Source organism: Doryrhamphus excisus, chromosome 21 (genome assembly GCF_030265055.1).
Source record: "Doryrhamphus excisus isolate RoL2022-K1 chromosome 21, RoL_Dexc_1.0, whole genome shotgun sequence".
Classification (NCBI taxonomy): domain Eukaryota; kingdom Metazoa; phylum Chordata; class Actinopteri; order Syngnathiformes; family Syngnathidae; genus Doryrhamphus; species Doryrhamphus excisus.
In genome coordinates this window covers 6,343,288-6,368,329 of record NC_080486.1, presented here as the reverse complement: position 1 = coordinate 6,368,329, position 25,042 = coordinate 6,343,288, and the positions used below count along the sequence as shown (strand labels likewise).

General features: G+C 41.0%; 1 long non-coding RNA gene across 1 annotated transcript; it reads right to left on the bottom strand.

Annotated features, from left to right (window-relative positions):
- Positions 1-477: 477 nt before the first annotated feature.
- LOC131108762 (uncharacterized) lies at positions 478-19,944 on the bottom strand. Its single transcript, XR_009120533.1, has 3 exons — positions 19,788-19,944; positions 1,365-1,503; positions 478-1,181 (listed from the first exon to the last, which is right to left on the bottom strand). It is a non-coding gene; the product is annotated as an uncharacterized LOC131108762 (long non-coding RNA).
- Positions 19,945-25,042: the final 5,098 nt, after the last annotated feature.

The following is a 25,042-nucleotide window of genomic DNA, read 5'->3' as shown; positions in this document are numbered from 1 at the left end:
CCCATCTAATCCCACCGGTCACAATAGTGTAAATTGTCACATGACCAGAGCCGTTTACTTCCTGTTTGCACCAAGCGAAGAGGACAGCAGCAAGCAGCAAGAAAGCTCCCAAAGAAAAGGTTGGTAAAGTATGTTAACATAAAGATAAGACATAGATTGTTGGTACACATCATGTTTAAGGTGTTTAGTATTGATATATGCATTTGCAGTCACTCAACTTTGTTGACATGTCACTGGCAACGATAGTGACCAGTGGGATAACCCATTGTATCTCCATGCTAATAGACATGGGCTAACTTTCTACCTTACTTTCTGCTGCTATGTAACTTTCACCCAAATTTTACACACAGACCCCCCCCACACACACACACAACATTTTGATATAATGATGATATAATGCCCTTGATGACATAATGGCCTCAGTTCACGAGGTTCCATGATCACTGATGAACCAACCATTTTTTAAGGTTAGACCCATCTTCAATGAGCTTAATCACTCATGCAAAATTATGCCATTACAGGAATGGCTGTCAGTGGATGAGAACACCATACCGTACTATGGCCGAGATGGATGTAAACCAATAATCAAAGGGAAACCAATCGCTTTGGTTACAAGGTATGGAGCGTCACCTGATCCAATGAATACACGTACTACTTGGAGCTGCACACTCTCCCCCCAGAGAGAGGCTTGGGTCAGCAACCCAGCATTATCATATATGTGGTAGAGCAAGCTCAGGTGCCTCAAGGTTCCAAGTTCTTCTATGACAACCTCTTTACCACTCATCAACCTCATGGATGAAATGAAAAAAATAGGATATGGGAGGCCTGGAACCATTCGGCAGAACCACCTGTTTGATGTCCCATTCAAACCACTGGAGGTACCCAGGGGAACCTTTGTTGGAAAGACAATACCATTGTCAACCTATGTCAAGAGATGGTACAGACATCAATGTGCCTTTGACAACATCCAACAACCAAAATGCATCAGCCAATAGTGAGTACATGGGTGGTGTAGACCTTGACAACCTACAGGTATCTCAATCAGGTCAAAGAAGAGGTGGTGGCCCGTCTCTGCATGGTCTATCCACAGCGCTCTTCTAAATGGCCGTCCATTTTACAGCAATGTTATTGGAAGGAGCATCGACCTGCTCACCTTCTCTCAGATAGTCTCACAGTCCCTCCTGCAAAGAAATGTAAAAATGTATTACTCATATCAGTGTGACTTTGAAACAGCATGTCTATTGAACAATGTTTAATCATAAATATAATATAATATAATATAAATACAATAAAATATAATAAATATATAATACAGAATACAACTTTAGAATTGTGTCATTGTCATTGATTTCTACACCGGTTACCTGCAATCCTGTAGAATTCCTTTTTTTATGTTCCTAAGAGGTTTGTATCCAGGGAACACCACCATTGTGAGCAGCAGCTGCTTGAGGGCAAGGGTCGCCATTCTGACAGCTTTACACACCGTGGCCTTTGTGATGTGGCCTGCATCACAAATATGGTTAAAAATGATACCGTCCTCAAAAAACATAGTCTTGTTCTGATTGTAAAACCTTGCTTTGATGAGAGAGCACGCCCACGGTGTATCACATTTGATGTGTGTGGCCAGAGAATGAGGGATACCCCGTGTTCCATTCATGTGAATGAGAGAGTCCAAGACACATACCTAGCATGTTACGCTTAAAGCCGGGGTCGTCTTATGTGTCCCTGCAGTCATCCCATAGCCTGTGTACTAGCAATGTGAAGTAAACAAAGAATAATAGGAGTGTAAAGGTGATTATAGGGATGTTATTTAATGTCTACAGGACTCTAATAATGGTAACAAATTAGAAAGTCAAACAGGTTTTCAATTCTACAAAAATATTCAATTTATTTACTCATTCAGTCCCAGCCTTGTTTCAAAAGCCGTCCCTCTCGTTACTTAAGAAAAAAGTTTGTTCATCCCTTTTTTGTTCTGTAGTAATCAGGAGTAGACTATAGTACAGTTTAAAATATCAGTTCTCACCAAAAAAGGGGCAAAAAATGATTTTTGTGAAACGGTAACTTTCTCTTTGACACAAATTTAGACATATATTTAGCCAAAATATATAAAAACTATGCTGCAACATAAACAACACCAAACAAGGTTGTTTTATATGAAAATAACATTTTCTTTACAAATATAATCTCTTCAACACTACTTTTATTGTGGAATTGCATCATCACCTCGTATCAATACGTCTTTAGAAGTGAGCGGTTGGCTTGAAAAAAACACGTCTTTGATAGTGACTGAATTAATATTGAAATCTACTTTGAGGAAATTCCCCTATTTTGGTCGGGTCTGGAACCAATTAACCACGTAATGGCAATTTTGCATTTGGTGGCTACATTAACAGAAAACATTCAAACGTTGGCAAAAGTTTTTCTCAACAGTGTCTAAGGGTCAAACTCCTCTGCAATTCTCTGTAGCATCTCCTTTCACTCCTGGCAAACCACAGGATTCCCTTGACTCCGTGTAATTAGTTCAGGGGATTTGAATGAGAATGTTTGACTTCTCACCCTAGTACTAAAACCGATAAAGAAAGCTGCAAAGATTCATTAACGTAGGCGCTGGTAGGCAGCAAAGAGAAAAACAAAGAGAAAAGCTTTGTTATTCTTGTCTGTGCTTTAATTTCTGTTAATGCCTTTCCAAAGACCATCTTCTATAAATGTGTTTTATCACAATGACTGACCTTTAGGCATCACCACAGTACTTCGCCCTCTGACTTCTCCAAAGGTGCATTCTGTCGGGTAAGGTCATGCGGAGGCGCTAGCTAATTTCTAAAAGCTTATTTTTTCAACATTAAGGGGTCATTATAAACCCATTTAACAATTCAAATTATTTAATAGGGTGTCAAAAATCAGGCTTTTCACCTTAAAGGGGATCTATTATGCTCAATATGCACCTATTCAACTGTTTTTCTTTCGTGGTTCCCGCAAAAACGGTCTGCTTTAATGTATTCCACCCACGGCCCACTGCCAGGCACGCCCACTGCACTGTGATTGGTCACACTCCGGGGTGCTTAGAAGGACTTCCGGTTTGTGGCACTAGCTGTGAACCAATCTTTATAAGAGTTGATAAACGATATAGGAGTTGATAATAAACAGCAATGTATCTTTTTAAAATGTCGGCTTTTAACATACAGCCATATGTGTTGGATCCTGAATCTGATCCTGAAATATTCACTGGACAGTTTAAAGTTTCTCAACCTCAAAGAGGTTACTTCAAGACATCTCTCAATGGTAAGCAGCGTTAGCATTTACCGCATCGATAATGTCTAATGTGTTTTGCGGGACTACCAGTGTTGAAAAAACTCGGGTGGAGCCACTAACTGTGGTGGGAAAAGGCTATTAACAACCCCGCTCACAAACAGGCCAGTATGAAATGCCTTTGACAGATTCAAATGCTGGTAGGGAATCAGGAACTCCAACCACTTGATCCTGATGGTGGCGTCTTTAGGAATTGTAAACAAATGTGGTTTTCCCATACGAGTCATTGCTAGCAACGTGAGAAGAGGAGAGCTTGGGGAAGGGTGGGGAAAGCAGAGCTTCAGGGAGGGCAGAGCGCTTATTTGGCTTACAGCCACGCCCATATAAGGAAGTCCATTCCTCTGTGACATCACAAAGGGGCTAACTTCTAAATATGCAAACCTCATTATCTGAAACTTTGGCATCGTTGAACACGAGAATACTACATTCTAATGTAAACCAGTGAAAAAGAAACGGTTTATGGTGCAGTTTCACGTGACACCGCTAGGGGTCAGTGTGCTGTTTGTGAGGGCTTTTGGGGCAGTTAGAAGAACAGAAGAAGTGAGGGTTGGATGAGAGCCAAGTAGAAGCTACTAGCTGTGAGTCAACTGTCAATTCCAAAAGGTAAATATTCTAAATATTATGCATTTTTCAGCATAAGAAATAGTTTGTAGTGGAATGGTAATAGTCTGTCCTTACAGTGTGTGGGTCTTTTTATGTTGAGGTGATCTTTTGGTTGCTGCTAGCAAAACAGCAAGGAGAGCTGTTCTTTGAACAAGTTGGCAGTTTGCCACAAATTCTGTTGTCCAACATTTATTTCATCGGTTAGTAATATATGTAGACTTGAATTCTCTTTCTAGAAATTGTACATTTTTATGATTTCTAACCATACATACATTTGTATATAGTGGTGAGTATATAGTCAATGTGTTCTAACCATACATTTGTATATAGTGGTGAGTATATAGTCAATGTGTTCTAACCATACATTTGTATATAGTGGTGAGTATATAGTCAATGTGCCAACTTTTGTTACAGAAATGTGTGAACATTGTTGTTGCTACCCCGATGCCTTTGTGAAGATATTGAGGTATTTAGGTAGTATTTTTGTTGTATTCAAATGAAATGTGTAACAAGGTATTAAGAGGATGCTCTTCATGTGGCAGGGTATAGAGCCACTGCAGTTGTTTTTTAGAGATTTTTTTCTTGACTTTGATACCTTTTCTGAAAATAGGAGGCAACCACCTAATTCTAAATTCCAGAATGAAGAACCCCATAAAAATTTTGTGCCCTGTGCTTAGTAAAATTTTGCGAGGCAACACTAACTACATTTATAGGTCAGAAAAGTGGAAAAAGCACAACAGGTCCCCTGCAATGTTCTCATCTCAGTGTTGGAACTGAAGATTAAACATTAAGCTAAACTCCATCCACAATAAAGACATGAGTCGTGACTGAGTTTGGTACTTTACTGGACTCATCATGTTGGTATAGAGTGAAAACTGACAACAATACAAAAAAAAACACACACACAATCAATTGCCTACGTATGCACCTTCTAACATGACAATGCATAAACCCAATGCAGCATGTCCAATTTTAGTATTAGCAATTTTAGCATCTTTTAAAAACAGAACTTATTGAACATTATTTATAAAATAACAATTTAAACATTATCTACTAATTTATTTATTACAGCTACTTACGACATTGATATGTCAGTCCTGAACACCTAAGGCAAACAGATGACCAGGTTCCTGTGGGCTTATGGCGTTCCTGTGTGTTTTTTTTAAGCTAAAACAGGAAGTGATTTAACGGTCCTGAAGCTAGCTTTATTGACAACCAGATCATAACAAAATAGCATAGCTGAAATAAAGTTTTTAACATTTAAAATTATTTATAAACATGGCATCCACTTTAAATATCTATTACATTACATTTGTCACAATCGAAAAAATTGTAATAAACCTCCCAATTAAGTATTATTTAATGTATGGTTTTGGTTCAAATTAGGTGTCTTAATTTTAAAATATCTGACAATGAACACAATGTAACAAATATGTAAAATCACACAACTTTGACATTAATTACAGAAAAAAAACATCATAATGTATTTTGTGGTTTGTGGTAACCCCTCGTAATTTACCTTTAAACACACATTGCTCCCATTCGTATGGTTTAATTTAGTCAGCTTTGGTTTATACGCATGTTTCCAAGCAGCAATCCCATTTGGATTCTACCGTGGGCAATTCACCAGGGAGCCAACAGCTGCAGATGAGATACAGGGTTGGTTTATTGGGCTACATTCTACAGACACCGGTATCAATCAATTGTTCCGTTCCTGATTGGAATATCTTCACTATTATTGGAATAAGCGGAACAGCCTTTCACCAGACGGTGAATAATACAACGTGTATCTTGCTGCCAGAATCCTTTTCATTACTAAAGAACCAGAGGAGTCATATTTACACATCAAAGACAGTCTTTAAACTAATCTTATCTCCTTCCTTCACAAACGCAACAGCAGTTTGAGAAGGAGGTCCAATACTAATGTAATGATTGAAATGTAATTCCCAGTCATATGTGTGATGTGATTAACAACACAAGCCAACACTTGACACATAGAGGGGGAAAAAAAACCTAACAAATCTCACCCTCTAGTTTGGTAACTCATTTAGTACGCCTCACTTAGAGTTGGCATTTTTAGCAGTGGATTTAAAAAACATGTAAAAAGTGACGGTGGGATTGACATTTCAAATGAAATATTTCTTAGAAAAGGGTTGTCTTTGCGGTAATTTTTTTTTCAAGCACAGATGTTACAAACTTCTATCTTGTATTCTAAATATATAAACATAAATAACTCTTTTAATAAAGGATTTGCAAATATATGTGCATTGCTTGATCAGTGACCCAGGCAAAGTGATGCTGAAGATGATTTTAAACAGACTGAATCCCGCAGCAGAGGCACCATTGCTAGGAACAAGCTGGCTTCAGAGCAGGAAGGTGCACCATTTAACAGATTTTAAAGAATAATCTGTGAATGAGACCTTCAGCACTTTACCGTGTACAGTGATTTGAAAAAAAAAAAGAATGTTTGCCCTCTCAAAAAAATATCCAAACAATGATTGCACCCGAAACCATTCATCCATTCAGAGGTGACCTTAATGTGTCACCAACAGTAGTCACAAACAAGGTCATTTTCCTTCAAGATTTTTTGGTAGACAGCCAAATTCATGGTTCCATTTATCATAGCAAATCTTTTAGGTCCTGAAGCCTCAAAACAGCCCCAGAGCATCACACTGTCACCACCATATTTTACTGTTGGTATGAAATTACATGACTACACACTTTCCAAAAAGTTGAATTTTGTGTCATGGAACCACAGAGGTCTTGGAGATCATCAATATGTTTTCTGTTAAAATTGGGACGAGCCATATATATTTTTTTTGTTCAGCAGTGGTTTTCATCTTGGAACTCGGAACAATTTTGCCCAGTCTTTCTTATGGTGGAGGCCATTTCTGACCATTTGGATGAGTCGTCGCTTGGGCTCTGTTGTGGTTTGCTGAGGTCCCAAAACTTTAGAAATGGCCCTCTAAACCTTATCCACACTGTTAGATCAGATTAGATTAGATAATTAATGTCAGATAAATTATGTTTCAATCATTTTTTCAAACTAGGCCATGACGGTTTGAATCTAAAAAAAAAAAAGTTTCATTTAAAAACCACATTTTGTGTTCAGTGTGTTGTCATAGACTGATATTTAAATTAGTTTGATGAGCTGAAACATGTAAGAGTGACAAACGTGCAAAAAAAAGAAAGAAAATAAATCAAGACACTTTTTCACATTTGTTGATTTCAAAAAGACCAGGTCGTGCATTCTGCTTTGTGGAGTACCATGAGAAAGTATATCAACGCTAACTTAACTTGGTGATAGAGAAGTTGTATGGCAAGTACCATCCTTTGCAATTGAACAACATGACTTGTTCCATACGACTGTCAGCGTACGTCAGGGTACTCCTGTCTCCCGTCCTATGCCATGTATTCTTAAAACGGATCATTGAAGATACTTTGGAAGACCATGGATGCACAGCTTCTATTGCAGGAAGAACAAAAAGAAATCTCAGGTTTGCAGATGACATTGATGACCTTGCAGGAAAGGAACAGGAGCTGGAAATCTTGGCTGACAAAGCGGCTTCATCTTACGGCATGGAAATAAGAGCTGGAAAAACAAAAACAACACGTAGTACCCAAGACATCAGCTTTGACATCAAAGTGGGCAGCATAGTGCTGGAAACAGGAAGGATCTTCAAATATCTGGGCAAGGATTACACAAACAACCGCTGTGCTTGCAGTACTCAAGAACATCTGAAAGTCTGTGCACCAAAATCCATCTGATGTGGTCCCTTGCCCTGTCAGTAGTCTTACATCCCTGAAAAAAACGATACAGACAATGGGAATGATCACTTTACAAATAATGAGGTCTGTATTCAGGTCAGAAAAGGAATGAGACCCCATGATAACCTACTCACAGCTGGAAAAAAAAGGACATGTTCCCCGGTCAACCAGCCTTGCAAGGAATAGTCCAAGGAATCCGCAGAAGAGGAAGACAGAAGTAAAGATGGGAAGACAACATTTGAGAATGGACTGGAGTAGCCCTGGCAAAACCCCTGAGGGCAATGGAGGACGGAGACGGGTGTAGAGAGATCGTTACATGGTTTTCAAGTGTGCCCCAGCGACTTCTGTGGAAGTCAGGGAATAAGTGAAACCAAGTGAAGATAGCATGACCACACAGTAGAGTCAATTAAGGGAGGGTATTCTAAACAAATAGCATATAAGACTGCTATCATGGATTGACTAATTATTATGCACAAGTTACAGTTTGTATTTTCTCCTTTAATGGTAATGGTAAAGATTTGCAGTGGATTTACAATTGCTCTACGGCAATGGCAATTACAATATTCAGCATTCAGCTGTTTTCTCAGCAAATAGGCCATTAAAGCCATTTTTCCCCCCAAAATGGGAAAACTGACGGGTAAGTTAAAAGTACATTTAGGCAAAAAAGGAATGCATCACACATCAACAGTGCTGGGCACGTTACTTTAAAAAAGTAATTAGTTATAGTTACTAGTTACCTCTCTCAAAAAGTAACTGAGTTACTCCACGACAAAAGTAACTAGTTACCAGTAAAAGTAACTATTGCATTACTCTCCCCTACTACCCCCCAGCCATGAGCCGGACAGCAAAGATAGGTAGCATTAGGTTTCTGTAGGTTTGAGTTGCTCACACAAAACGTGGACAAAGTTTTTTTTTGGAGGACATAATGCACATTCGACGAGTACATTTTTACCTTTGACCTCAACAAGATTAAAGTAGTGTCTGTACTTCCCTTTGGCAAACGCTGTCTTCTCACTAGAGACCTCCTCCTCGCCATCTCTCGCTATGCTGTATCTACGACCCGACCTTTTGGATGTGCTCTAAACCCCCGCCCACCGAAGTTCTGATTGGCTGAAGACACAACCTTAACCAATCCTCATGGCGTAATATAGTGGTTATCTCACCCCTCCATTGTTACTCTGCAACACTCTCACTGCACTGCACATTAGTTATGAAGACGGTGATATATATTTTAGGTGGCTTCAGTAACGTGCAGTAACGGGGTGTCCAAAATGGTAACAGCGTCATGCTGACAGTAAGAGTAATTAGTTAGATTAGATAACCCGTTACTGAAAAAAGTAACGGCGTTAGTAACGTCATTTATTTCAACGCCGTTATTCCCACCACTGCTCATCAACCACAGTAATAAACACAATGGCCCTTCCATGGCACATTGGCACATTAAAATAAACAGGCAACTTGCTCTAATTTTCTCTTCAAATGAACCAGGAAGTGCCTTGTTTAGGTGGACCGCATAGGAAAAGCAGTGACAAGAAATGCAGTCCGTAATGGTGAGTCCTGAGGCAGGCATTGAGTGTGCACCCTCGACTGCAATACTTTCAGCGGTGTCCGGACATGGGAAAAATATTAAAGGCTTGCGGGTAAAATTCCTTTGACGCATGTCCTCGTGAGATATGAAGGCGTTTGTGCTCGCAGTGCGCATGCTCTCCTGGCCAGAGAGAAGGAGGTGCATGCTGCCTCTTAAATCCTTTAACACATTATTCCCTTCCTCCGCGATGTTACCGACAAATCTCTTTCCTCAGTATCTTGACTCTGCAAATCTTATCTTCGGTTGATAAAAGCGCAAAATAGTTTGTGCCAAAAACGCACCCAGCGGCTGTTAATGTCAGAGTCACCGTCTTGGATTTTTTTCATCCAGTGTGACCGATTGAAGCAAAAGAGAACCAGTTTCAAGTAGACGGCTTAAAAAGGGAGACATGCATCTCCTCATGGCTGCTTTCAAAATGTCTGCCATAGGATGCTGTCCCTGACCCCCACAGGCCAAGACAATGGGGATGTTGGGGGGGGGTGATATCTCTGTATCTGTGTAGACACAGATACTGTGTATATATATATATATATATATATATATATATATATATATATATATATTCATTGTGTACCTACTTATTTGTGTCTTTGTGTTAAACTGCAAAATTATGGTGTTTGTAGATGATCCAGCACGACAACACCCCCCCTCACAAATTACCATTCGCAACTCTTTAACTCCTTACTCGTCTGAACTTGGAATTAAATGGAGCGCTGACACATTCTATTCCCAGCGGAACAGTTCCCACTAATTGCGCTTAGTGTAACAGAAATGTCCTTTGTACTACAGTATTAGTCACAGCATTTACCATGTCTGATATCATCCTCCTGATTGGTTACAGCTCCCACTCTCACAGACAATGATTCACCCTTTTGTATTATGAGTTTTACTGAAGGCAACTTAATTTAGCATTTGATAGCACCTATTTATAGATGTTTTGTCTTCAAGTTCAGCCGTAACCCTTCTTTTAAGACTGTTACCATGGCAATTCAGCTTCACTTATTCTGTGCTGGGCCAAAACGTGGATTTGTGTGTTTCATTGTATGGTTTGGTTTATTTGTTTCTGACACACTTAACAAGTTACATTAAGGAACATGTTTGCACAAGTCAACATGAACAAAAAGGAGCAGGAAGAAACTGAGCTTATTCAACCTACTCCCTTTCCATATCGATTACCAATTAATATTAATTTTTTTTAATTATTGTGAAATTTACAATACAGTGGAACCTTGGTTTTAGTGCCATTAATCCGTTCCAGGTGTGAATGTACTGTAACCGAATACATTTTTCACACGAGAAATAATGAAAATCAAATCAATTTGTTCTGGACACCCAAAAATGTTAAAACAAACTACTTTTTTATGTTTTACATTTACCGTAGTTTCTGGTGGTTAAGACACACTGGTGCTTAAGCTGCACTCACTAAATGTAGAGCGAAAAAATTGATTTGTACATTTAAAAGCCTCAAATGTTGACATAAGAGGCATTTGGCACAGGTCTGTAAGGACCAGTCAGCTCTTTATTTGACAGGAGCCAATCAAGCAATGAGAAAACTCACAATAAACAATCAAGCCATTGGAAATCGCAGGAGGTTGTTACTCAATATAACTCACAGTATCTTCCTAAAGAACACTGAAATCACACAGCAACTTAACACCCAAAAGGTATCTAGTAAATATACAAGTATGAGTTTGAAATAACAACATTGTAACTTCTATTTTAATCTCTACCCATAATTCATTACTCCCAGCAAAGCAGTTCATTGGCAACAAGTAATAACGATTTCTATAAACTTGTTGTGAGTTTACTTGATTGGCTCTTGCCAAAGAAAGAGCTACCGTTTCCTCACGGACTTGCGGGCGGCACAGTATTCAAATGATTAATAGTATTTCTGAAGTATAGGAAAAAATTAATACTAATCACTAATCATAAATTAGCCCACCGCTGTATAAGCCACAGGGTTACAATAGTTTTGTACATGCAGAAAACCATTGAAAAGGAATAAAAATGCACAAATGAGAGGGATAAATGAATATTTGACAATTTTTTACATTGAAGACTTGATTGTTGACAGAGATCGACACCACCTTTTTGTTTTGTTGTGAGTTATTTCTTGAATTCAATAGTATTTCTTACCTTAATCAAAGCGGAAAACAATTTTCTTTGGCTCTATTGTGGCTTACTTTGCAGCTGGATCAATCAGAAAAGTTTTACACTTTCTTGTAGAAGTAGAGACATAACAAATGGCAAGACATTTCCCTTGGAACAAAATCACGTATTATTTAATACGGTGATGACATCATTTAAAAAAAAAAAAAACATTGGCAACACATTTGAAGACACAACATACGTATTGCGCACTAACTGGGTGTTCAAGTGAAGTTTCATGTTTGTTTATCGTGGTTAATTAATTAATTAATTATTCAAAGTAGTATTTAATATTTAAAAAAATGAATATTTTTGTACTTGGAGCATAGATTACCTGTTTATTGCTTTTTTTCCAAGTTTGTCTTTTACCATTATAACAGCCCTGTAGACATGAAATAACACCTATAGTTACCCTTAAACTATATACTGTATATACTTGTCTTTCTATATACTTTTTACTAATAATAGGCCATAGTTAACCACTAAATCATTTATTAATTGATAATTTTTTTAAGGAAAAGTGAGGGAGAGATGTTGGAACCTCAAATTTGCATAATAGGTCCCCCTATTATTCGATTCTCTGCTTGGCCATCTCTGTGTGGAGTTTGCATGTTCTCCCTATGCGTGGGTTTTCTCCGGGTTCTCCGGTTTCCTCCTACACTCCAAAAACATCCATGTTAGGTTAATTGGCGGCACTAAATTGTCCATAGGTACAAATGTGAGCGTGAATAATTGTTTGTCTATATGTGCCCTGTGACTGTGACCAGTCCAGGATTTACCCCGCCGCTCGCTCAGACAGCTGGGATAGGCTCCAACATACCAGCAACCTTAGTGAGGATAAGCGGCATAGAACATGGAGGGATGGATGGAACTAGAAATCCATCCATCCATTTTCCTCCGCTTATCCGGGTCGCGGGGGCAGCAGTCTCAGTAGGGAAGCCCAGACTTCCCGGTCCCCGGCCAGCTGTGAGACATAATCCCTGCAGCATGTCCAAGGTCTGCCCCAGGGCCTTCTCCCGGCTGGGCATGCCCAGAACACCTCACCAGGGAGGCGTCCGGGAGGCATCCGGACTAGATGCCTGAGCCTTCCGGATGACTGAGCTCCTCACCCTATCTCTTAGGGTGAGTCCAGCTACCCTACGGAGGGAACTCATTTCAGCTGCCTGTATGCGCGATCTCATTCTTTCGGCCATGACCCAAAACTCATGACCATAGGTGAGGGTGGGAACATAGATCGACAAGTAAATTGAGAGTTTTGCCTTGCGGCTCAGCTCTCTTTTCACCACGACGGTCCGGTACAGCGATCGCATTACTGCTGAGGCTGTGCCAATCCGTCTGTCGACCTCACGCTCCCACCGTCCCTCACTCGAGAACCCCGAGATACTTAAACTCCTCCACCTGGGGCAGGACCTCATTCCCAATCCAGAGGGAGCACTCCACCCTTTTCCGACTGTGAACCATGACCTCTGATTTGGAGGTACTGAGTCTCATCCCAGACGCTTCACACTCAGATGCAAACCGTCCCAGTAAACGCTGAAGGTCACAGCCCGAAGAGGCCATAAGAACCACATCATCTGCAAGTAGCAGAGATGAGATTCTAAGGCCCCCGAATCAAACTCCCTCAACACCTTGGCTGCGCCTACAAATTCTGTCCATGAAAATTGTGAACAGAATTGGTGACAAAGGCCTTGGCGGAGGCCAACGTTTACCGGAAACAGGCTTGACTTACTACTGGCAATGCAAATCAGGCTCCTGCCTCGTTTGTACAAGGACCGGATAGCACGTAGTAGTGCGCCACCAACCCCGTACTCCTGGAGCACCCCCCAAAGGACGCCACGAGGGAAACGGTCAAATGCCTTTTCCAGGTCCACAAAGCACATGTAGACTGGTTGAGCCAACTCCCATGCACCCTCAAGCATCTCTATGAGGGTGTAGAGCTGGTCCAGTGTTCCACGACCAGGACAAAAACCGCATTGGACCTCTTGTAGCAAAGGTTCGACCAACGGTCGTACCCTTCTCTCCAGCACCCTGGAATAGACTTTCCCAGGGAGGCTGAGGAGTGTGATCCCCCTATAGTTGGAACACACCCTCCGCTCACCCTTCTTAAAAAGGGGGACCACCACCCCGGTTGGCAATCCAAAGGTACTGTTCCCGACTTCCACACAATGTTGAAGAGACGTGCCAGCCAAGACAGTCCCTCAACGTCCAGAGCCTTGAGGAATTCTGGGCAGAACTCGTCCACCCCTGGAGCTTTGCCACTGAGGAGCGTTTTGACCACCCCAGATACCTCAGCCACGGTGATGGCACTGTTCACGTATGTGTCCTCAGACTCTGCTTCCTCTATGGAAGTAATGCCAGTGGGATTGAGAAGGGCCTCAAAGTATTCCTTCCACCATCCGACGACATCCTCAGTCGAGGTCAGCAGGCCCCCGTCCCCACTGTAAACGGTGTGGACCGGGCACTGCTTCCCTTTTCTGAGGTGCTGGACGGTTTGCCAGAACCTCTTCGAGGCCGACCGAAAGTCGTGCTCCATGGCCTCACCGAATTCCTCCCACACCCGAGTTTTTGCCTCAACAACTGCCGAAGCCGCGTGCCGTTTGGCCTGACGGTACCTGTCAGCTGCTTCAGGAGTCCCACAAGCCATCCATGCTCAATAGGGCTCCTTCTTTAGCTTGCCGGCGGCCCTGACCTCTGGTGTCCACCATCGGGTTCGGGGCCTGCCGCCACGGCTGGCACCAACCACCTTGCGGCCGCACCTCCGGTCATCTGCCTCAGCAATGGAGGCACGGAATACGGCCCATTCCCATTGCATGTCCCAAGAACCAGGGACATGCACCCGCACTTGACCGCCACCCAACACACAATGCACCGGACCATTATGCTTGCCCCGTAGGTGGTGGGTCTACGAGGGGGAGATCCCGTGTGGCTTCTTCGGGCTGGACCTGGCCGGGCCCAACGGGTGAAGGCTGGATCTCCAGGCGCTCGCCTGCGAGCCCCTCCCCTCGGCCTGGCTCGAGGGTGAGGCCCCGGTATCCCACATCCGGGCGAGGTACGGTTCCTCCTCTTGGTTTTAGTCATAAGGGTATTCTGAAACACTCTTAGTCTGTCCCGTCACCTCGGACCTGTTTACCTTGGGAGACCCTACCAGGGGCATATAGCCCCAGACAACTGTTGCTCCTCGGCTCACTCAGGCACTCAAACCCCTCCACCACGATAAGGTAGGAGATATTGAAATATTGAAGATAATTCAATGGTTCATTCATTTTATAGTAATTCCAGGTAAAAAATTTGTATTTTGCATGTTGATATTAAGATAAAGTTTGACATGAGCACTGAAAATAAATAATAATAAATAGATAAGTTATCATCTTACGTATCTTTTATTCCTCTCTGATGTTGGCATCCATCCTTTGAATCGATTTAATTTGAATAGACTTAGATTAAGCTTCACTTTTTTGTCCACTCAGGATGGCTATGGTTTAAGTCTGTATATTCATTTCATGCCAAATTGAAGGGGAAAGTTCAACAATCATGATAAAGCAGGATCTGTTGAAAGGTCTGTTTAACATTGATGTCTGTTATAAGTAGAACATTTTGTAACATTGTCTTATTGTTGTACGAGCAATAGTTAATGTAAATATCACCTACTTTGGGCTGCATGTGTGGGTTTGTTTGCTGTGATTTACAAGTGCCAGACAGAATGCAGCGGTAACTTATGTCTGAGGAGTTAGGTTTTATTTATATTTATATTTTAGAAAAAGCTGGAGCAGCACTGACGGCAGTTTGCTAGTTTTGAAATGTCCAAGATCAAATACTCTTAATGCACAAGTAATGATTCTTAAGTAATCATTCAAACATACTTATTTGTTGATATGATGCACACAGAACTAGGAAGAACTTGCCGCTCTGTCTCTTTGCACTGTAAGGCCTTCAGTCACACGCGATTTTGAATGTTAGCCGCTAATTTTTTTTTTTTTTATTTTGATTCACGTACCCCCTATGGCAATTGGCGTACCCCTGGGGGTACCCCACTTTGGGAACCACTGCCTGAGGGCAAACTATGCCATGCATAAAAATTTGTCGAGTGCTCATGAAGCTATGAATATTTTTTCTGGTAAATTTTAAACTGGCTAGTGTAAAATTTTGTACAGTAGTAACACCCATTATAATGACGATTGATTGCAAATTTCCCCACTGAGGGACGAATAAAGGCATATCTTAATCTTAAACCTTATTCAAAATGCTGACTGGAATGAACTGGAGACTTTTATACGTTCTTGAGAATATAAGCATTTGATGATGAAGTTCTTCTAGTATTGCTGGAAATGATGGCGCGTTAGGTGGAGAGTAGAAGTCGTGAGAATGCATTATAATTTTCAACATCGAGGAAACTTGGGCTTATAAGTCAATGGTTTAAGAGGAGAGTATTTCAATGATGGACAGGGTGGCTAAATGAAATCCAAGTCCCCTAAATAAGGGGGAAGATGGAGCGCTGAGCTAACTGACAGGCGGCTCAGGGGTGTCTGTAACCCGAAACACATTACAGAGCCATCAGGCTGAGTGACATCTCACCCACCCCTGCTTTATAGCAACCATGATGAATGGCAACTCCTTGTTCTCCCTCTTGAAATGACAACCACAGAATATCAAATGCCAATTAAAGAGGAGACAGGCAAGGCTGGAGGAGGAGTGGCATCTAATTCTCATCAATATGATAGGTAAAAGGGGTCGAGGTGACTGCTGAGAATAGGGTCACTTTGTGAAAATGATATGTCCACTCTGTCAAGATATCAAAAGAGAAGGTTGTACTGACACATTTAAAAAAACATACATACATATTTGAACAGCTTGGACAATATCAAGAGTGCAACATTTTTTTTTTCATCTAACTAAATGTGTGGACGTGCCTTTGCTGATACTCTGGTAGATCTGACATCACAACGTTACGTAAACATAATCAGATTTTTCAGTACAGAACTTTTGTTTCGGTAATGTGGTGTACCGATTTCCCACACGTTACATACTATTTTGTAGGGATGAGCTAAACACTCTGTTACGGACAATGCATTTTTGCCGAATATGAGCATGAAACGAGTACAGATGTCATTATCAGCAAGGGAAATCCTCATTGAGTTTGTATACTGTATTTCAAAAATAACCCCGCATTGGATAATTAAGGAAGTAATACAAGAAACAATTTCTTTCAGCATGCATTTACAGTGTAATCCTCACAAGATACTTGCTGCCAAAGCGCACCTCAAGCCAGTGTGCACTGCTGTGGAAGCCTGCTGTCATCATTGCTTACAATGGGGGTCATTTCGTGATAGTGCTATGAAAACACAGCATGGACACACTCATTTGTTAAGACTCCCCCCTCTCTATGAAATATGTAAACCAGCGATCTCCAAAGTGTGGCCCGCGGGCTATTTGAGAAGTGCATTTTTTATGGGTCTGTGAAGGGCACATTGTAGAAACAAAACAAAAATAAAATAAACTGGAAAAATGAAAAGAAGAAGAAAAAACTGAAAGTTGTAAAAGACGAATAGGTCTTGCAGATCACCTACATACATACATAGTGATAATAATAATAACATACAACTGCTGGTAAATCCACAAGCACAAAGACCCAGCCTGTGCTAAGGGTCCTGTTTTATTTATTATAATTACTTTTTATTTCATAAATTGATTTGATTGGAGAAATGCCAATTAGCAGTTTTCAGTTTCATTTAAAAAATCATGGAATAAAAGCTTGACCTTAAAACTGAGGCATGTACCGTTAGTGGAATAAATTAAACAGGCCAGTTTTGGAAATCCAAGGTTATACAGCTGGAGTAGGTGCAGATTCTGGAAGATCGAGAACGTTTTCTGTGCGGGTTATAGTGTGTACCTGCACTATTGGAGTCCACAACTCAATACAAAGCATAATACGTTCCCTTTAAAAAGGATTTCCTTCACCTCCAAACTAGATAAAAGTGATGTAAAAGTTCACATAATAAGTTTACATAATTTGAATTGGATTTACATTGTTTTGTATTTAAAATTTTGCCTTGGTTAGAGTCTGTTTTATTTAGTCTTTTGGAATGTATTAATGACGCTAACCAAGGCACCGCTGTAGCCATATTCACAATTTAATTGATGAGACACACACACAGTTTGGAATCCACCCATTCTGATTAAGTTCATATTATATTAATACTATTTTACATAATCTATACAAAATCAGATATATTTGTATAATCACAGTGTCTGAGGGTGCACTCAAATTTGCCAATTCTGTTGAAGCCTCTTCTTGTACAGTTCTACAATCACTTCTTTTCTGACTTTGAGTCGTTTATTTCTACTAATGCAAACGGACAATTACCTTTAATAATTTGAGGGAGGAACAATCATTGTACAACACGTGTATTTTTGCATGCTTTTGTGGAAGCAAGCAAACTGTGGGCTTTGACTTTGTGGATTATTTAGAATAGTGATTTCTATTATGCAGGGCGGTTGTTGTCATTAATTATTTGGGACAAGACCGAGTTGGCTTGTAGTGCTGCACCATTTGGAAGCACACTGCAGACCAACAATAACAACAAACGTGTTTAATGCTTAAACTGCTGAATGAAAGGAGCAGTGTTCTCATCTTAAACATTAGCTGTTTCACAGAGGTCCAAACAGTTTAGATGACCCTGAGAATCATGTTTATTTTAACATAACTTATTAGTAAATGTTTTTGACACCATGAGCTTTCAAAATGATTGTTACCATTGTAGGTACTTGTGCAAGTGTGAGTGATGTGCATTCTTATTTTAAAGAGCACCTCTCCACTGAAGAACGGCGACACACTGCTGTCATCTTATCCACTCATCTTTGTCCATTTAGGTATTTCACTCGGAAGGTGAAGTGTTCTCAAACAGCAGATTTTAATGACTGAACAGGAGCTCTTGGCTCTGGCTTCTCCTCTGGCACCATCGCTATCCAAACCCTGGACTGCACTGTATTCATTTATTGACTAGACATGTAACACAAGGCATACTTGTAAAAGCGAATGTTTCATTTATTTTAGATGTGGAAGATGTGGCTTAACTCTTCTAATCGGGTGGTTGATGCTTGTAGGGTTCACCTTGTAAGTTCTACTCCCCATTTTGTTGACATTTTTCAGTCAAATTGCAATGACATATGCAATTTTGCAAGGCTGTTGGGTACACATATTTACTTTTAAATATTTATTTTCAAAGCATAAAATGTTAGAAAAGTAATATGAGAGTAATATGAGAATTTAAACATTTCATATCAAGAGAATCAAAACAAATATTTTGGGATTAATCCCTTATGAGGATAAGCTGTAGAAAATGAATGAATGAATAAAAACATGTGAATGCAACATTGAGGGAAAAAGTGCATTGTGCGGTTCATATTAATAATGCGTTTTGTCACTGATAAGGCTGCTTTTTCTGCATATCGACAAAATATGAAACATTACAGCAGCCCTGCATTTTTTTTCTGTACGTGGCCCAGTATAGGCACCCCTGATGTCATCCTAAAGTTGTGCAACTGCATCACAATCCACCCTTAGATTGCATTTGCCAGATCTTGGCATAAGTGTCCAGAAGTTTTTTCATTTCATTTTTTTTCTTTCAGAGATTTTGTTGTTATGTGATCCTACCCTTGTTCATCTTTGAGATCGAGTTGTTTAAGATGGGAAAACTGTTACCACAGGAAGCCAGTAAAAACATTTGTCTGTTTGTTGTCAGTTCCTTTTGCCAGGATTTGTCCAGATGCAAAGTATATTGTTTATCTGATCAATACACTGAGATGTCTGTTTTCTGTGTCTTATTCCATGATGTTTAGACATGGATTGAATACAATGTATCTGTCTAAATTGTCTTGTTTGGCATCCGGAAAACAGTCTGTGGCTAAAAATCCTCAAAGAGCACACATCAAAGCCTTGTCTTCTCTGATCTGATGTCACACAGGCCCATTGATTACCATAATGACCCCATATGTCTGCACCTTTTGAGAATTTTGCCCATCATTCACAATCCTTATGTGAAACATGAACACATATTTCTTTCCCTTTTCGGTGCATTATAACGCCAGAAAAAGAGTTAATATGAGCTAGCTAACATCCCTCCAAAAAACGTTTTATCATTTTAAATGATCATGCAAGAACAAATACATTAATGATAGCATGTAATACTTATACTACCGCATTTTTCTGATTTAAAACACTACTGGAATGTATTTCCAAGACGCATATATTTCAGAGACCCATTGATCGGAAGTAATGCTACTTCTGTCAACAAGGTAAACGCCTCCTTCTGTGTCCTAGGCAGGCTACTGAAACATGAACACACAAAAACACACAAAACAATACTCGGTTACTCACAATGTACGCTCTCAGTGGGATGTCGACTGATGGAATAGCTGTATCTTCCAGCACAAGACCTGTGCTCCGTTAAGATGGTAAATTCAAAATAATCCTCATCTAAAAGTCTTTGTAGCTATGTTGTCTGGTCTAAGTTGAGAGCTGGTGTATCCACTGTGTCATGGATATCAAACGATGCAACATTGTTAACGAGGGCAACATTAAAACGAGAGCTTCATAATCGCAATAGGTGTGTCCCAATAACAGCATTGTAAGCTAGCTCATATTAACTCATTTTATCATGTTATAATGTACAGAAAAGAGAAATAAATGTGTTCATGTTTCATATAAGGATTGTGAATGATGGGCAAGCATGTCCTCCTTCTCATGTCAGTCCTGCTGGTGATTCGTTTTTTGTGCTTTTTCCCTTTTGCTAAACTACTGCTATATTGTAATTTTTTTTGTTGCTACTTTTGACTCCTTTGTTTGTACTTTGCTAGTTTCCCAGTGGCCCCCTGTCACCAGTGTTTTATGTTGTACTTTTCCATTCATTGCAGTGCGCCCTTAGTTCTTTTATGATACGTTTTTACACCATCTGCCTTGTCTGTCTCAGCTTTGTGGTCCAAACTTCTGGCATACCTGCCAGCCATAACACACTCCTTATGTTTTGACATATAAATGATCAAAGGCGGTGATTTATTTTAACCTGACAGTGAAAATATTCTGAAGGTATTGTTACACCCAGTTGTGCACACGCACAATTCATACTTATAATTACTTTCCTACTGCTAGTGATAAACTAAAATATGACATTTAACATTAATATATTAACGCCTTGTAGTTCTGGGGCTAAAACGCTGAAAAGGTCACACCAAGAGTAAATGTCTAGCTGTCCTTGAACCATTTGGACTTAGTTTTTCAATGTTAACAAGATGGTTTATCTCCCCAAAAGTCACTAATGGAATACAGGCAAATAGACTTTGAATACACTGGAAAAGACCATTTGTTGGGGTGGGCCTACAGCAGGGGTGTCCTAAGTGTTTTTGTGCTTTTACTAGACTAAAGTCAAAATGTTAAGAGAAATAAGTTTAACAAAAAGTCTGAGAATGGTGCTGTAATGTTTGTGAGGGAAAATAACATAATTTTAGTAGCATATAGACTTTTTGAAAAGTTGTAATATTCAGAAAAAAAACGTTTTTAAATTCCGAAAGGAAAATTTACAAGAAATTAAAAAAACAAACAAAAAAAATAGCAAAAATGTAAAAATTTCTGTAATTTTATGAGGAAAAAAGTCAAAACATTAAGAAAAAAAGTTATATTCTAATGAGAGAAAAAATAATGAGACTAAAGTCCTATTAATGAAAAATATAAGAGCGTAGCATTGGAATATGTTAACACATATTATACATCCATATATGTTATTGTTGTTATTGTAATTATACATATATAAACTAAATGAAGTTGTCATGTAAGGAAAATTCTGTTGGGAAAAAGGTTTGCCCTCTGCCGATTTCTGGATTGCACAATTTGTTTTTGTACAATTTTTTTGTCTTCTGAGATCCACCAGCATTTGCCACTCCTTGCCTGGTCTCAGGATGGTAACTCCCTGCGTGGGTGCTCTGCGCTCTGCTCTGCGCAAGCAGCTAGCGCCGGCCTTACCATTGTCTGGCTGCGGTTTGCGGCCACCCTACATCTTTCTCGGATACTCTGATAACTTGGCTAGCACCTGGTCATGGCGCCACCTAAACTGTCCCTGGGTCAACGCCACCTTGCATCCTGACAGGATGTGCTGGAGGCTAGCCTTGGTGGTACTGCACAGCGGACAGCCTACCTCACTCCCAAACCACTGATTGAGGTTCCGGGGGCATGGGAGGGTGTCGTAGGCTGTTGTGATCAGGAAGCTTAGTCTGCTCTGTGGTGTCCTCCAGATGTCTGCCCAGCTGATGCGCCTCTGCACAGTAGCTTCCCATCGTGTCCACGCTCCTTGGCTGCCCTGGGATATCGCCTTTATGTGGAAGTGCTCCTGCTCCACCCTGGTGACTTCGTCCACCACATGGTCTTCCTCTGCCTCATGGTAGCTTTGGACCAGAATTGTCGCGGCGCTGCCCAGCCTAGGCCAGTGCGACTTATCTGGGTTGACCCCATCACCTCTTTGTGTTGCAGGCTGGAGATGGCGTTCTCTACCTCGGCAGGTGCTTTCCATTTACGGCCTGTATGGATTGGGACTTTTGCACTCCTTATTAGATGGTCAGCAGAGTTCTTCATCTCAAGCACAAGGCGTGCCTTCTCCTGCTTGTAACCGAGACTGATGGATTTCAAAGGGAGCTCCAGCATATTCCATCCAAAGAGGCCTGCAACTGAGAAACTGAGTATCTGTTGGTTAGGCTGTCCATCTTGCTGACCTCTGAAATGGGGACCTCGCAGATCTTAAGTGGCCACATCACACGTTGGTATAGTGTGTGCTGGTAGCACCACACCTTGTGCTTCCCTGGCAGCTGGCTTTGGTCTATCCTTACCAGCCCTTCGGCAAGTTGTTATTTAACCTGCATTCCCATCTGTCTGTCAGACAAGTCTGCAGTATACTGCCTCCCCAGGCTCACAAGAATACATTGAACTTCCATCCAAATACACAAGAGAATATATTCCACTAGAACCAAGTAGTATTCCAACATGTGAGACCGCAAAGAAGTGGACTCTCACATTTTTCTCAGCATTCCAAATAAGATGCCTCAACCTTTGGGGCTGTCCTGCAGGACTTCTCATTGGTTATGACTGTGCAAGAGCTCTGAAACCAAGAGAAGTAATATCAGGCAAAGATTATGATCCACATGCTGTCAAGACTGACTTAGGTTGGAGTACTGTGGGATCAACTCAGTCATCGACTTTGAATTCAGAGAAAACGTCAGGGATCTGCCATCGCATCTCTGTAAAAGAGGTACCATCCAGCACACCTGTCTCTGTAAACAAGGTATTGGAAAAGGATTTTCACGACACAAATCTTGAAAAAGAAAAGTGCATTGCACACTGGTCATGGGTGGGGCCCGAGTGACGGCGTTGAGCATTGTTGCTGTTCCACGCCTGGAGCTCACAGCGGCTGCAATTTCTGCTGGAGTCGGTGTCTTCCTTGGGGTAGAGCTTGAGCTGAAGATTGATGGAGAATTTTTCTGGACAGATTCACAGGTGATGCTTGGTTACATAAAAAATGAAGATAGGTGTTTTCAGGTCTTTATTGAAAATCGGGTCCAGAAAATCAGAGGCGCCACGGATCCGGGGCAATGGTTCTACATGGAAAGTGATCAGGGTCCAGCTGACCATGCTTTTGGAGGTCTCAAGTTGACAGAAATATTGGCCTCGGCCTGGCTCACAGGACCAGAGTCTTTGTGGAAACAAGAGATTGCCACAACTCATATTGTCTCATATTGTCATATTGTGTTATTGGTGACCCAGAGGTCAAGGTTTTGAAGACAATTGCCCTCGAAGGAGACTGCTTTCTTGCAAGATTTTCGGACTGGAAAATGTTGCTGCAATAATTAAAAGACTGGTAAAGAGACAGGTCAGGTCAGATCCAATTTGTGTAGAAGACAGAAAAATGGCTGCTGACGAACTTATACAAGCAACCCAAACACAGGTCTTTGGAGAAGAGTTGAGGTGGTTCAGCCAAAAGTCAGCTAAACTATCAAAAGGCCACAGAATGTACCAGCTTGACCTTATTATTATATTGTCCTTATAAACAACATGCTCAGGTTGGAGGGAGCTTGCAAAAGTCCTCATCAGCATTTGAGCTGAAACATCCAGTCATACTACCCATAGATTGATTGTCTATTGTCACTCAACTGATACTTGACCACTGGCACAATAAAACACAGCACCAAGGCCTTGGCCAAATGTTCGATTTGGCAGAAAGATGCGTGGACCATTGGAGGAGCAGCGTATGGCAGACTTACCAGTGGACAGAGTGGATCCATCACCTCCTTTCTCTTGCACTGGACTTGACTGTTTCAGCCCCTTCGAATCATAGAGGGTTATAAAGAATACAAGCAATATGGCTTGCTGTTCACATATTTAAGCTCCAGAGCCATTCACATTGAAATTCTTGATGATTAACCTCTGATGCATTCATCAATGCTTTAAGGTGTTTCAAAACAGGGGAGCGGTCAGGCAAATGCGATCCAACCAAGGTACACATTTTGTTGAAGTAAAGAATAAGTTGGAAAGGAATCTGTCGAAGTTGGACAAGGAAAGGATTTGCACTTACCTATCTCAAAATCAATGGGACTTCCAAATGAATGTTCCGGAAGCAAGCCACAGAGGCAGCTTTTGGGAATGCCAAATTCAGACAGTGAGGAACGTCATGAGCTCTGTTTTGGCAGAAGTCAAAGGAAGACTTGACGACAACTCACTGAGAACATTTTTCGATGAGGCCAATATTCAATAATCGCCCCCTTATCACAGATGCAGTCAGTGACCCCAAGAGTGTTGAGCCCCTAACACCTAATCTTTCACTCACGATGAAGACATCTCTGCCCCTTCCACCTCCGGGCAATTTTGTCAGGGAAGGTTTGTATGCACAGAAGAGATGGTGAAGGGTTCAATATCTGACTGAACAATTCTGGAGCAGATGACGTAAAGAATATCTGACAAACATTAACCTAAGACAACAGTGGCGCACTCTGAAAAGAAATGTTCAAGTCGGAGACGTGGTGATTGTGAGAGAGGACAAGACTCCCAGAAATGAGTGGAAATTGGCCAGAGTGGTCGAAGTAACTGAGGATGAGAGTGGTCTAGTGTGAAAGGTTCGGATCCAAGTGGAACAAAGAGATACAGGAAAGAAAGGGGAAAGTGTAAGGCTAGCAACTTTTCTTGAGTGACCAATTCAAAAACTAGTGGTACTAGTCGAGAATGAAAATTTGATTGCAATTGAGAGGTGATTGTGAATCAAACCACAAAGGAACAACAACACTCAGTCAATGCAATTAAACCAGGTACCTTAGCCCAAGCTCCACTCGCCTGGCGTGTTTGCGTCAATTTCACCATCAAACATACCGGGTTCCCTCCAATCATTGTCGGAGTCTGTTATCATTAGATAGTCCATTCAACTTATGGTGTGTAACTCGCCAGGTGCTTCCTCCCATGTACACGTCAATTTCATCATCAAACATGCTGGTTCTCTCATTATTGTCAGAATCCGTTGTCGTTAGGCAGTCCTCCCGGCAGCGCCACCATCATCCCGTCAATTTCGCCATCAAACATGCCAGGTTTCCTCACATCATTGTAGG